The sequence below is a fragment of the Fukomys damarensis genome, unplaced genomic scaffold (assembly GCF_012274545.1).
Source record: "Fukomys damarensis isolate Sample0158 unplaced genomic scaffold, DMR_v1.0_HiC HiC_scaffold_35, whole genome shotgun sequence".
Lineage (NCBI taxonomy): Eukaryota > Metazoa > Chordata > Mammalia > Rodentia > Bathyergidae > Fukomys > Fukomys damarensis.
The window spans coordinates 18,467,776-18,473,175 of NW_022900947.1; the positions used below are offsets into that span (position 1 = coordinate 18,467,776).

Below are 5,400 nucleotides of genomic sequence, written 5' to 3' on the forward strand. Positions count from 1 at the left end.
TGACCTTGAATTAACGATCCTCCTGCCTCAGCTTCCCAGAGTGCTAAAATGAGAGGCCAGCATTGCAATACATTTTCCCTGGCTGGAAATTCTCAGTGTGATCTCAGGGAAGGAGGAAAGGAGGTCCCCTGTGTTGTTTCTGTGCAGGGAGTGAAGGGGCCTGGGTGTGTGGAGGGAGACGGAGAGAGGAAATAAGGGGAGTGCACCCTTCCTTCTCGTGCCCCTGGGGACGTAGAGCAGAGTTTCAGCTCAGTCACGGTCAGTTTTGGTGGCAAAGCTCTCCAGGTGGCCCGGGAGGCCAGCACCCCTCTTGGGCCATGGCTCCACATCATTCACTCAGGAGGCTGCGGCAGGAAGTGCGGCAGGAAGTGCGGCCCTCCTGATGAACGGCTGACTGTACTCCGGACACTTCCCGAGGTGCCCTTAGGATCCCTCGCCATCAAAGCTGCCCCCACCACTCTCCTCCCTGCCCCCTCCTCTCCAGGGCCTGGGTCCTTTCCCTTTAGCAGAGTGCCTTCCTCCCCCCACGCCAGGGCCACCCACGTCACCCCCTATGTTCCAAATTCTTAACCTATTTTATCTCCTCGGTGACGACTCTGCTGGTTTCTCCTTCCTGGAGACAGGTGCATCTTTCCCTGGTCCAAAACTCTCCGTGACTCCAGCGCCGAAGGGACACAAGTGTCTTTGGAGGCACTGAGACTCTTGAAGAGGCAGGGCTGCTGCTCTTCCGTGTGACCCCTTGTAATCCCGGGGTCCAGCCATGCGCTTCCTGGGGTTCCCGGGGGTCCTTGTCTGTTCTTCTGTGTCCCTTTATCCCATGAACCCCAGCATCTCATCCTGGTGTCCCCAAAGCCAAGTCTGCCTTGCCCATGGCAGGCAACAAATCAAGGGGAGCAGAAAGGACCATGATTGACCTAAGATCAAGTTCTCCGGGACAGAGAACCCTGTGATCCGAGCCACTGTCTCCCGTTTTTCCACTTGCCATGAGGCGGGAATATGTAATTAGAGGGAACTTCACTGAGCATTCTGATCAGCTAGCTTCGCAGAGGATGTGTCTGGAGTGCTCTCTCTCTCTCTCTTTCTCTGTGTTTTGAAACAAAGTCTCACTATATAGTTCTGGGTGGGTTTAAACTCATGGGAGCCCCTGTGATCCGAGCCACTGTCTCCCGTTTTTCCACTTGCCATGAGGCGGGAATATGTAATTAGAGGGAACTTCACTGAGCATTCTGATCAGCTAGCTTCGCAGAGGATGTGTCTGGAGTGCTCTCTCTCTCTCTCTTTCTCTGTGTTTTGAAACAAAGTCTCACTATATAGTTCTGGGTGGGTTTAAACTCATGGGAGCCTCCTGCCTCAGCCTCCTGAGTGTTGGGATTCTAGATATGAGCCACCATGAGCAGCAGGAGCTTTCTTTTCTACGGGAGTGCCAGGTCTCTGATCCTCAGTGAGGGCTTGTGTGTGGTGGGGGAAGTGAGCTTGGGGAGTTTCATGGGCAGTTTCCTCCACTGTTAGGTGGGATCCACGCCCTACCTGTCTTTATTCCCCACGTCTTGGTGAATTGGTGGCAGTCGGTGGGGCCTCCATAAAAGTTTGCTATCTGTTTTAGGTAGCTTAGTAGACAGCGTGAAGGATATAAAATTATGAGGAAAAAGACTTCCCCTCTCAAAAACTCTGCAACCTATAGAGAAAAATAAATGTATCAGCATGAACTTAAAAAAAACCTTACCAAAGAACATTTTCTAAAATGAAATTTAGAATCAAACCTAAAGCACCAGTAAACTCCTCTTTTTATTGTTTCTTCCTCCCTCAGACAGTGAAAAAGAGAGAAAGAGGCTTTGAAGTCATCTCTTTATGGCACCTGGCATCCGGACGGTGCAGACCGCTAAGGCCAGAGCGGCGGGAAGCACTGTGCCCTGTTTCCTTGCTTACACAGGTGAGATCTTTCCGTGGCTGAAACTGGGAGAGTGGAGATGTAAAAGCCGGTGATAAACCACTCCAAATCTTAGTCAGAGATAGTCACTTTATTATAGGGTAGTTTAGTCCTCTTCGTTTCTTAGAAACAAACAAACTAGTGTCTTGTTTGCGTCCGGAGGGGTGTTGGTATTCCAAAGCAAAGCGTAACCACTGCACAGTGTTGGAAACATAAACAAGAAAAAGGAAGGAAAAGAAGAGTTGTCCCGGGGCTCACGTTTCCCCGACTGGGGCGGTCTCTGCTGTTTCTGTCCCTGCTCTCATTTCATCTGTGAGACAAACAAGCAAGAGGGCTCCAGAGTTTGCTTTTCATACATACCGCAGGAGCAAATTAGAAAACACACACAAGCAACGAAATGAGTACGAATAAAATGAAAGGACGGGGCTGGGGGAGTGGCGGGGGGCATGGAGTGCATGCTCAGGAAGGGGACCCCGGAGTCCACCGGGTCTGCTCCCGAGCGGGCTCTGTCCCTGTTGGTGCTGTCACGGCTGCCTCGGGCCGCACAGTGCTGGATGAGGGACGTAGGGTGGCTGAGGACACACCGTGGTGTTTGCAGCAGCCTGCCTTTTGGATGGATGCCCCTTGGCCACAGCTTGGCTGTAGTTTTCATCACACCTCCTAAAGACACTCCTGAAAGAAGACTGCCGGAGCTGCCTCAGGAGGCAGTGATGGCTAAGTGTGTTCCAAGGGAGTTCTGCGGTGGATCAATGGTAATGTGTCTCTTACTGTAATAAATGTGTTTATAATTTAAACATTCACCATATATTTTCATTATGCCTTGTATATCTTGTTTTCCTTCTTCCTCCCCCCTGCCTTTCTTCTTTTCAAAATTTATTTTTATTTTTAAAGAATTACTTTTTAAGAAAGGGTCTCATTATGTAGTTCAGGCTGCTTTTGAACTCACTATGTAGCCCAGGCTGGCCTTGAACTCAAGGCAATCCTCCTGCCTCAGCCTCCTGAGTGCTGTGATTACAGGTGTGTGCCACCACGCCCCGATTTCTTTCTTTTTTAAACAGAAATGAGGCTTAGGTTGAGGCAAGTTAGTGACACACAGAGATGGCCGTGCTGTTTTGTGGCTTGTCTTTTATTTGCTGGTCACACGTCATAGCCAGGATAATAGAGAAGAAGAGATGGGAGGTGAAGTGTGGGCTTTTCGTCCTGTTGAAGCCCCCTAAGAAGAGGGCGAGGCTGTTGGGAAGGGCACTGCTAGCCTGCGTGGGAGCTGAGGGCAAGGGAGCTCTTTAGCCTGCCTGAAAACCAAATACAGACCCTTCCAAAGCCTGGCTGATCCGCGCAGGAGGACTGGGGCGGGAGCATGCGGGACAAGAGTCCGCAACAGCAGACACCACATAAGAAGAATGTGATTTCTTCATGCTCCCTGTTTGGGGTGATGTGGTCTCAGAGAGGGCAAGGAAGCGAGCTGGAGCCCACTGCGGCTGGGCAGCCTGTGCCTTCACCCTCTGTGGGAGGATGAGGAAGGGGTGAATCTCTCATGCGTCTGCAGTGGCCTTGTCCGCCCCAGATTTCTTGGTTACGGGCCTGGATGTGGGTATAGACGTCTCGGGGCAGAGAGGCTCCTGGAGGGACAGGTGAAGACTTGGACCCATTATCTGCTGGCTCCCAGTCTGTTGCTGAGAAGTTCCACCCGTTCTGAGTCTCAATTTGGATGTCTGCACACTTGCTCTTTAGCCCTCGTGCCCTGAAACTGCATGATGGTGAGCATTTATGTGAGAATTTTTGTTTGCTAGATACTTAGAGAGCCTTTGGAATAGGAGAAATGTTCTTTAATAATTTTCTCCTCTCTACTTTTTCTATACTTTGTTCTATTAATTTTTTATTTACTATTTTATTTATTTACTTTTGAGACAGGGTCTTGCTTTGTAGTTCAGGCTGACTTCGAACTCACTATGTAGCCCTGGCTAGCCTCGAACTTGTGGTGATCCTCCTGCCTCGGCCTCACAAGTGCTGGGTTTACAGGTGTGTAACACCATGCTTAGCTTCCATTGATTTTTTTGGGGGGGTACTGGGGATTGAACTCAGGACCTTGTGGCTGTGAGGCAGGTTGGCTTTGACTGATTTTTTTAAAAACTGAAGTTAACTATAACATTTATTTCTTGGAAATAAGTGCCAAAATGTATAATAAATATTGGGAAATGGGAAGAAAATATTCAAGTGAGAAGGGTAACTATGTGGGGCTGAGGGGAGGAGAAAGCAAAGAAAGGACAAGAAAAGAGCATAGAAGGAAAAATGGAGAAAAGCTTTTGTAAATAAGGAGGGGAAGAGGGGTCAAAGGGAGGGGAGGGGAGTGGGAAAAAAGAAGAAGCGAGATGTATCATGTGCAGGTGCACATTCTCTGTGATGAATGTGATCAGTGTGTGCGTCTGAAATGTACGACAAATGCTTTGCAAAAAAACTTTTTTCTAAGAAGTTTTTTTCCTGTTTTCCTAGTGTCCCTTCTTCGTTGTTTGTTTTTTGTTTTTAGTACTGGGGATCGAACTCGGGTCCTTGCAGGCGGCGGAACCGCTGAGCTAAATGCCTGGTCCCCAAATGTCCCTTTTCAAACATCCGGTGTTAGTCGGTGGGTTCATGCTATCCTTTTCATCTCTCGCTTACCTTCCTGCTTGTGGACTGTCAGATGCTTCCCTGCCGCTTCCTGTGTCTCTCTGTGGGGTGTCTGGCCCTGTCTTTCTTGCGGAAGGTCTGTCTCAGGTGTCTGGTGTCCTTGGTGCCCGTCCACCTTTAAGAACAGGGCACGGAAAATCTGATTCCCGGGTGGGTCAGTGAAGAACCGGGCAGTGGCCGGGGTTTTCCGCTGTGGAGCCTCACAATCAGCACCTGTGCTCTTCTCTCCTGTCTGCTCGGTTGCTCCAGCAAAGGCTCCTGCAGGTCCCGGCCTGGGGAGTGCAAGCCCTGCTGCCAGCGATCTAGAAGCCAGGGCCGGCAGTGAGAGCTCACGCGGTGGTCTCCATGGGGCGCCTTCATTTTCAGCCGAGTTCCAGCTCTGCCTGCTCTGTCCAAGCAGAGGCACCGTTCTGGCTTGACTTGATTTCCTGACGTCTCCATCGGGATTTGTGGTACATGACCGAAGCAGAGTCCTCACCCGCTAGAGTTCATGACTGGCGCAGCCCGGGGTAGGGCCGGGCGGTGCGAAGGCGGTGACAAGCACAGGTGAGGCCGCCATGCGTGTGCAGCCTGCCAGCCTCCTGCGGGGCCTCCTGCCCAGGGGACCTGTGGCCCCACAGAAGTGCCCGGAGAGGTGAGTTGCACTTCCGAGGGAAGGTGGGCCGCAGGAGAGGCGGCAGGGTGAGGAAGTCGGCTTAGCCTTGAAGCCACCTGTGGGGACTCTGGGTCTTTCAACCCCTCCAGTTCCTTCCCCTCTCCCCCTGCCCCTCCCCCTTCCCCTCCCCCCCTCGCGCCCCAGGCGCGGGGGG

General features: G+C 51.4%; 1 long non-coding RNA gene across 1 annotated transcript; it reads left to right on the plus strand.

Moving 5' to 3' along the window:
- Nucleotides 1-591: 591 nt before the first annotated feature.
- On the plus strand, nt 592-2,595 carry LOC104851318. The gene is made up of 3 exons (XR_777186.1): nt 592-623; nt 1,808-1,930; nt 2,526-2,595. It is a non-coding gene; the product is annotated as an uncharacterized LOC104851318 (long non-coding RNA).
- The last annotated feature ends 2,805 nt before the right edge of the window (nt 2,596-5,400 follow it).